This window comes from Dromiciops gliroides, chromosome 3, assembly GCF_019393635.1.
Source record: "Dromiciops gliroides isolate mDroGli1 chromosome 3, mDroGli1.pri, whole genome shotgun sequence".
NCBI classification, from domain to species: Eukaryota; Metazoa; Chordata; class Mammalia; order Microbiotheria; family Microbiotheriidae; genus Dromiciops; species Dromiciops gliroides.
The window spans coordinates 668,645,331-668,654,154 of record NC_057863.1 but is presented as its reverse complement, the minus strand read 5'-3'; positions in this window follow the sequence as shown (position 1 = coordinate 668,654,154).

Here is an 8,824-nt window from a genome sequence, read left to right as displayed (position 1 = left end):
GTGGGAAGGCCTTCACATGCAACTCTTCCCTTATTTCCCATCACAGGATTCACACCGGAGAAAAACCATTTGAATGCCATGAGTGTGGGAAAGCCTTTAGCCCACATTTAGCCCTCATTGAGGAAAGGTAGGGAATGATGCAGAAAACTTCTGAAGGGAGTTGGGGAAACAAACTTCTGTCAAATCTCCACTCCTACCAGGAATCAGGGATCTCAGTCATTAGGCAGTATGTATGGGTGGGAGTGAGGGGGAGTCCAACAAGGGCTGAAGATAGAGTGACAACTTTAGCAAAGTGGGAAGAAGGCCCTTGATTGATCCCAAGGGTTTGCCTTTTGCCTGGATTCTCTGATTTTCAGTCAAGTCTATGCTCTGGCCAATACCCTTCTCCCAAACATGATTTTCAGGTTTTAGATTCATGCTGATTCCCTTCAGTATGAGTTGTCTGATGTTGAGTAAGTTGTGTACTCTGATGAAAGGATTTTCCACACTTGTTGCATTCAAATGGCTTCTCTCTGGTATGAATCCTGTGATGGGAAGTAAGAGAGGAGCTGGGCTAAAGGCTTTCCCACACTCATGACATTCAAAAGGTTTCTCTCCAATGTGAATATTCTGGTGCTGAATAAGCTCTGCCCTCTGGCAGAAAGCTTTCTCACACTCATTACATTCATATAGTTTCTCTCCAGTGTGAATACTCCGATGTCGAGTGAGCTGTTTACACCAACGAAGGCCTTCCCACATTCATGACATTCATAGGGTTTCTCTCCAGTATGAATACTCTGGTGTCGAGTGAGCTGTACACTCAGGCGGAAAGCTTTCCCACATTCGATGCATTCATAAGGTTTTTCTCCATTGTGAATTCTCTGATGATACATTAGTTCTGTTTTCTGACTAAAGGCCCTACCACATTCATTACATTCATAAGGTTTCTCTCCAGTGTGGATCCTGTGATGGGAAATAAGGGAAGAGTTGCATGTGAAGGCCTTCCCACATTCAATGCATTCATAAGGTTTCTCTCCAGTATGAATTCTCTGATGTCCACTAAGCTATTTTCTCAACCGGAAAGCCTTTCCACATTCATGACACTCATAAGGTTTCTCTCCAGTGTGAATTGTCTAATGGGAAATAAGGGATGAGGTTCGAGTGAAGACCTTCCCACATTGGTTACACTTATATGGTTTTTCTATGGTGCAAATACCCTGGTGTTGAGTAAGTTCTGTTCTCTGAAGGAAGGTCTTTCCACATGCATTACATTCATAAGGCTTCTTCTGTCCAGTGTGAATTTTCTGGTGTCAAATAAGTTGGTTGTTCCGGCAAAATATCTTCCCACAGTCAACACATTCAAATGGTTTCTCTCCAGTATGGATCTTATTATGGGAAGTAAGGGATGAACTGTGGGTGAAGGCCTTCCCACAATCACTGCATTCATATAGCTTCTTGCCAGTGTGAATGCTGAATAGGATATAAGGGATGAGCTGCAGTTACTATGTTCATGATGGGTTCCCAGATGTTCAGTAAGTTGCAAGCTCTGGGAAAAGGCCTTGTCACATTTGTTATAGTTCTGGGTTTTGGCTCCAGTGTGAACTACCTGAGGGAGAATAATGGTTGCGCTATGGTTGAAGGGTTTCCCACATTGATTCAACCAAGAAAAGATCTTTTTGGAATGGCTTCTATTCCAAAGAGTGGGTTCAGAATACAGACTGAAGCTCTTTTCCTGTACATGACATACTCTCTGCTGCAAAGTACAGGCCCTATACAGACCCCTCTATCATACTGCCTACACTCATGCTCACCCACTTTATCAGGAGTGTTTCTTTGGGTGACCTTGACTTGCTGAGAATAGTTGTCCTCACTGATATGCAGCATCTCTAAGCCACCACTACATTCCCAAGCTTCTCTTAGGCTGGAGACAAAGAGATCATTCCTTGAAAATCTCTCCAGGGATGATTGTAACATAGAAGTGCCCTGCTTGGAAAATGGCTCCTTGATTTGAAGGCTAGTAACCCAATCTGAAAGAAATTTTTTAAAATGTGAACAGTTCCTGTAGTTACCTGCTATAACTTTTAAAGCCGGGAGGGGGAGAAGCAGAGAGAGAAAGGAAGAGAGAGAAAACAGACACTGGAGATACAAATTCAAGTAAGCATCTGCTAACTACAAACACACCCACACCTCCACTATCCTCCAAAAGAACATTGCTTGACACATCCAGACCACTAGCTTTCAACCTCTCTCTCACTCCACCCTCTCTTTTATGACTAAACTCTTTGAGAGGGCTTTCTACATCCTCTCAACGTTATCAGATCTGCCTTCCAAACTCATCATTCCCCTTCCTCCCAAGTTACTAATGATCTCTGGGATGCCAAATCCAGGGGCCTTGTTGGCCTCTCTGCACCTTCTGGTACTCTTCACCCCCCCCCCTCCTCAATACTCTCTTCCCTCTAGATCTGTGGGACACTAGTCTCAGTTCTCCCACCCGTCTGACCTCAGTCTCCAGTGACAGATCTTCATCCAGGACACACTGTGTAACCATGATTATCCCCCAAAGCCCTGTTTAGGGTCCTCCCCCCCCCCTGCCTACAATATTTTACTAGGTGATTTTATCAGCTCCCATGGATTCAATTATCATCTCTATGAAGATGATTCTCAGATCTATTTGTCTAGCCCTAAGCTCTCTGACCTCCAGTCTTTTAACTCTGTTAGACATCTCAAATTAGATGTCCTATAGATAATTCCAAAACTGAACACATTACCTTTCTCCCCAGTCCCCAACTTCCCTCCCAGTCATCCAGGCTGGGATGCTAGGTGTCACCCTTGATTCTTCACTTTCTCTCTCATCTCGCACACATAATTAGTTGGTAAGTTCTATTGTTTCTACCTTTTTTTTTTTGTGGGACAGTGACGGTTAAGTGACTTGCCCAAGGTCACACTGCTAGTGTCAAGTGTCTGAGGCCAGATTTGAACTCAGGTCCTCCTGAATCCAGGGCTGGTGCTTCATCCACTGCACCACCTAGCTGACCCCTGTTGTTTCTAACTTAGGAGCAATTCTATGTCCCCTTCTCTGACACTGCTGTGTAATGACTAGAATGATGCCACCTGCTGGAAAGTTACTGTAGGAAAGCTCCACCATGAGGAGAAGGCGTCTGAGGGCAAGCCATGCGGTCAGGTCCTTGGCGTCAGGAAGTGACGTTTGCTTGTGGGTATTGTCTATCAAAGCTACCAGCCAATTAGCTTGGAGCTGTGTGTGTGTGTGTGGGGGGGTGTTCCCAGTTTCACAGGAGGCTTCCAGGAGGAAGCAGGAAGCATTGGGTCCTTTTGGTTCCTGACCTTGCCATGGCTGGTCGGATGATGGGGTCTCTTAGAAATAGTTAGATTTTTACCTTTTTCTCTGATCCTAATGCTCTTTTTGTTTGTTTGTTTGTTTGTTTTTTTGTTTTGCGGGGCAATGGGGGTTAAGTGACTTGCCCAGGGTCACACAGGTAGTAAGTGTCAAGTGTCCCAGGCCGGATTTGAACTCAGGTACTCCTGAATCCAGGGCCAGTGCTTTATCCAGTGCGCCACCTAGCTGCCCCCGATCCTAATGCTCTTTAATAAATACTTAAACACTTAAATACTCTTGCTAAAGCTTATAATTTATTGGCGACCACTCATTAGATATTTTAGACAGACGAGCTAGAATTTTAGCCCCTCACAGCTGCCACCCTGGTGCAAGTCCTCATCTCCTCACACCCAGACTCAATAAACTCATGCCTCCTTATGGCCTCCAGTACCAAATACAAGACCCTCTCCTTGGCCCTCCATCTCCTTCATGACCTGAAGCTCCTCAGCCTTGGCTGCCTGCCTCCAAGTCCTCTTGAGGCCGGTGACACTGGCCTTCTGTTCCATGACCGCCATCTCCAGGCCTCGTCCCTGCTAGGATCCCACCTTCTCCAGGAAGTGCCCCCACCCCTCGTGATCCACATCACTTTCCTCTGTGGGTTGTCTGCTTCATCTGAGCTGTATTTTGTTTGCAGCAGTTTGTGTGTCGTTTCCCCCATTAGGCTTTGAGGTTCTGGAGAGCGGGGCTGTCTTTTGCCATTCTTTGTGTCCCCGGCACTTAACAGGATAGTTGGCATACAGTTGGTACTTCATATATGTTTGACTTAAATGAAGAATTTCTGACTTCAGGGAGCAGATATTTTAATGGGGCAGCTGGAAGGGAGTTGGGGGAAACAAATCACCATTATGCCCCACCCAGTGTTGGAGGGTCACTTCACAACAATTTCATCCAGTAGGGAGACCAGTTATGCTACTTCCCCAAAAAGGAAACCAAGGCTCAGGATGATCCAGTGGCTTGTCCGAGAACACACACCTGAGAGGCAGAAGCAGGGCTTGAACCTGTCCTTCTTAACTAGTCCCTCAATGGCCTTTTGGCCACAGCATGCCACTTGCCCTCCGTTGTGAGACCCAGTCAAGCTATGTCTACATAGCTTGTGAGAATTTGGGCTTGTGAGAAAATAATGGGATTTGGCAGATGCCCAAAGGCCCCACCTGGAGATTAATTTACAACTGATTGAATTAAGTGAGACTGACTGAGAGTGATTGACTTTGCTGATTAACCTACCTAAAGTTAATTCAATTAAAGCCACACCTGGCTGACTCCCAAGAGGGAATGTTCTCAGAGGCTGTAGACTACACAAGACCACCCTCAAGTCCAGTGAACCAATGGATTTGGATGATACTAACCGATTAGCTTGAAGCAGTGTGTAAAGACTGCCTCTCCTCCAGACCTATAAAAAGCTTCCACACTCAGTTAGTGGCTGAAGCAGGCTTGTGGTGGAGGACTTGAGGGAGAACCAGACCAGGCTAGAGCTCTATGCTAGATTGGCCTTTTCTTAACTTTCTGAACTCCATGTGTTCTCTTTTTACTAATCCCTGGTATGCTTTAATAAATGTTTAATGCCCAAAGACTGTTGTTAAAGCTTCCAATTTAAGGCAACCACACATTTAGGTTTTAAACATCACAGGGCTGAACTGCTCCTCAGGAAACAAGGACAGCAGGATGGAGCTGGAGAGCCCCATGTCATCACAGACACCTCCTCTGTCTGCTCTCGCTCAGTGCCATAGTGAATTGAATACTAGACATGGAGTCAGAAAGACTCCATTCAAACCCTACTCTGGGTCAGAAACCATGCCCTGCCCTCCAGAAGGTGAGGGAGATAGAACATGCTCATGTATAAGCAAATGTAAGGAGGCTGGCTCACATAGCAGGAGATGAGCTAAATTTTTTTTTTTTTTTTGGTGAGGCAATTGGGGTTAAGTGACTTGTCCAGGGTCACACAGCTAGTAGGTGTCAAGTATCTGAGGCCGAATTTGAACTCAGATCTTTCTGAATCCAGGGCCAGTGCTCTATCCACTGCAACACCTAGCTGCCCCAAGATGAGCTAAGTTCTGAAGGAAAAAGCTACGAAGTGGAGCTGAGAAGGGAATTCACTCCAGGCATGGGAGACTGACAATACAGCAGTGCAGAGACAGGAAATGGAGCACTGTGTAATAGTCAGAAGGCCAATGTGACTGTGAAACACAGGATGGGGCCAAGTTGTGAAAGGTTTAAAATGCCAAGCAGAAGTATTAATATTTGATCCTAGAGGGACCAGGAAGCCACTAGAGTTTGCTGAATAACAGAATGACAGGAGTAAGATGGAGAGGAGATGAGAACCTGCATCAGGATAGTGGGAGAGTCAGAGGAGAGATGTTGACAGAGGTGAAATCTCTAAGAGAAGATGCAGTGGGGGTGAAGGTGAAGAAAGAAAAAGACATCAAAAAATGGGGGAAAGGGCAGCTAGGTGGCACAGTAGATAGAGCACTGGCACTGGATTCAGGAGGACCTGAGTTCAAATCTGGCCTCAGACACTTAACACTTACTAGCTTGTGTGACCCTGGGCAAGTCACTTAACCCCAATTGCCCCTCAAAAAAAAAACAATAAAAAATTGGGGAAAAGGACCTATTTGTATAAAAAATATTTGTAGCAGCTCTTTTGTGGTAGCTAAGAATTGGACATCAAAGGAATGCCCATCAATGGGGGAATGGGTAAACAAACTGTGATATATGATGGTGATGGAATATTTTTGTGCTATAAGAAATGACAAGCAGGATGATTTCAGAAAGGCCTGGAAAAACCCAGGTGAACTGATGTAGAGTGAAGTGAGCAGAACCAAGAGAACCTTGTGCACAGTAACAGCAATATTGTTGGATGAAGAACTGTGAATGATTTAACTATTCTCAGCAATATGTAACAATTGGAATGATGCCACCTGCTGGAGAGCTACTGTAGGAAAGCTCCACTCTGAGGAGAAGGCATCTGAGGGCAAGCCATGTGGTCAAGGTCCTTGCCATCAGGAAGTGACGTTTGCTCATGGGTACTGTCAATCAAGGCTACCAGCTAATTAGCTTGGAGCTCTGGGGCGGGGGGGGGGGGGGGTTGTTCCCAGCTTCACTGGAGGCATTGGGTCCTTTTTGTTCCTGACCTCGCCTGGCCGGTCAAATGATGGGGTCTCTTAGAAATAGTTAGATTTTTACCTTTCTCTCCGATCCTAATGCTCTTTAATAAATATTTAAACACTTAAATACTCTTGCTATAGCTTATAATTTATTGGTGACCACTCATTAGATATTTTAGACAGACTAGCTAGAATTTTAGCCCCCTACAGATGACTGACCAGGAAGAGGAAAGCTGAACCTCGATCTTCTGATTTTCCAGTTGGGTAAGAAATTTCCCCTACCCTGTCCCTTTAAACTTGAAAGTACTGCTAAGTACTGGCTGTTTTCTATTTAAATTTTCAAATGGGCTTTTTCAACTCCCTAAGTGCCCTGTTTCTGATTTCAGTCTGTTTAACCAGACAAATGGGGGATAAGATCATGTTAATGCTTTATTTTTGTGGATTTTCTATTTTTATTTTTATTTTTGTTAGAAGAGTGAGCAGGGTGCTCACACAAGGGAATGTGGATATCCCGCCCCCCCCTCTCCCAACCATGCCTTTTCAGAGAAACCTCAGACTCCTGCATTTTTTTCAAATTCTAATGATAAGAGTTTCTCTTCTTTGGCATGGCTGGAGGCAATGCCCCAACCACATCTAGAAGCAGTACATGGAAGGGAAATCAGGCCTCAGTTTGAAACTGAGCCTGATTCAAATTGTCTTGGTCCCCCTCCTCTCAGAACCCCATCTCCTCCCCCTCCTCTGGTGCCACCTCCTACTCCTCCCATGACCAAGCCCCTTGATCCTACTGCCAGGGAAATCCAGAGATCTCATCCACCTTCCTCAGGTCCTGATCTTGAGCATGTGCAGCTTTCTCTACCTGCATTTGTAGCTTCTACTCAGTTGCTGAAGCAGTCAGGCTCAGCCCTTCCCCAACCTGGCTATGATTCTGACTCAACCTGCTGTGGTTCTTTGAAACCAACCTTGGAAAACCCTTTAAATCCCAGATATGCTTATTTTATTCATAATTTTGTTAATCTGCTTTTGTCTTTAATCAGTAACCTTATAAAGCATTTGTATTATGAAAGGACTGACAGACAATATAGAGGGATTAAAGAAGACAAACTTAAGCTGAATAAAAATGACAATCATCATCATATTTCTCTCTTTTTTTTTTTTTTGGTGAGGCAATTGGGGTTAAGTGACTTGCCCAGGGTCACACAGCTAGTAAGTGTTAAGTGTCTGAGGCCAGATTTGAACTCAGGTACTCCTGAATCCAGGGCCGGTTCTTTATCCACTGCGCCATCTAGCTGCCCCCATCATCATATTTCAAGAAGACATATTTTACAGAAATGTAGAAGTAAACACCAAGGTATTAATATGAGTATTGGGGGTTTTGGAATATTGGAATCAAAAATGTTCTAAATTCACTCAGAGAAATAATGTCAGTTCAGAGGTTACATAAAGATTATTATGCTATTACATCTACATTTTGAAATTAATGGTATGGGTTTATTTTCATAGAGATTTTCATGCTTTTAAGATTGTGTTTTATACTTAGTTTAAAAAAGGGGAGAATATTTGTAAAAGCTTTTTATAGTCATGTGATCAAGTTTATATTTTCTAATACTTTTCTTAATATTGAGTTCATATTCATTTAGATTTCCCTAATTTGAATTTCATTGTCTTTCATTCTTCCATGAGTATTTTGTTGTATTTGTTTATCTCTATTTTTGTTTTTTGTTTTGTTTTGGTTTTGGTGGGACAATGGGGGTTAAGTGACTTGCCCAGGGTCACACAGCTAGTAAGTGTTAAGTGTCTGAGCCTGGATTTGAACTCAGGTCCTCCTGAATCCAGGGCTGGTGCTCTATCCACTGAGCCACCTAGCTGCCCCCCCCCTTTTTTTTTAAAGTATTTTATTTTATTTTGTTTTGTTTTTTATTTTTGTTTTATTTTTGGGTTTTTTTGCAGGGCAATGAGGATTAAGTGACTTGCCTGGGGTTACACAGCTAGTAAGTGTCAAGTGTCAGAGGTCGGATTTGAACTCAGGTCCTCCTGAATCCAGGGCCAGTGCTTTATCCACTGCACCACCTAGCTGCCCCTCATAATACAATGTTAATTCTGGGAGTAATGTGCTCCCATATTCTGAGTTGTTTGTTTTTGTTATTTTTTTCTCTCAACTGATTATTTGATCAAATTCTATAAAGCATTTCCCTGGCAAATTGGTTGCCATGGCAAATGTAAATTGATTATAGAAGTATTATTTTTGATAAGCATATTTTTTTAAAAAGAGGGGAACATTTGTAAGTTTTCTTTTTTCAAAAAAAAGTTTTCTTTAAGATTGTGTTGTGTTTTAACTTGTATTTAAATATTT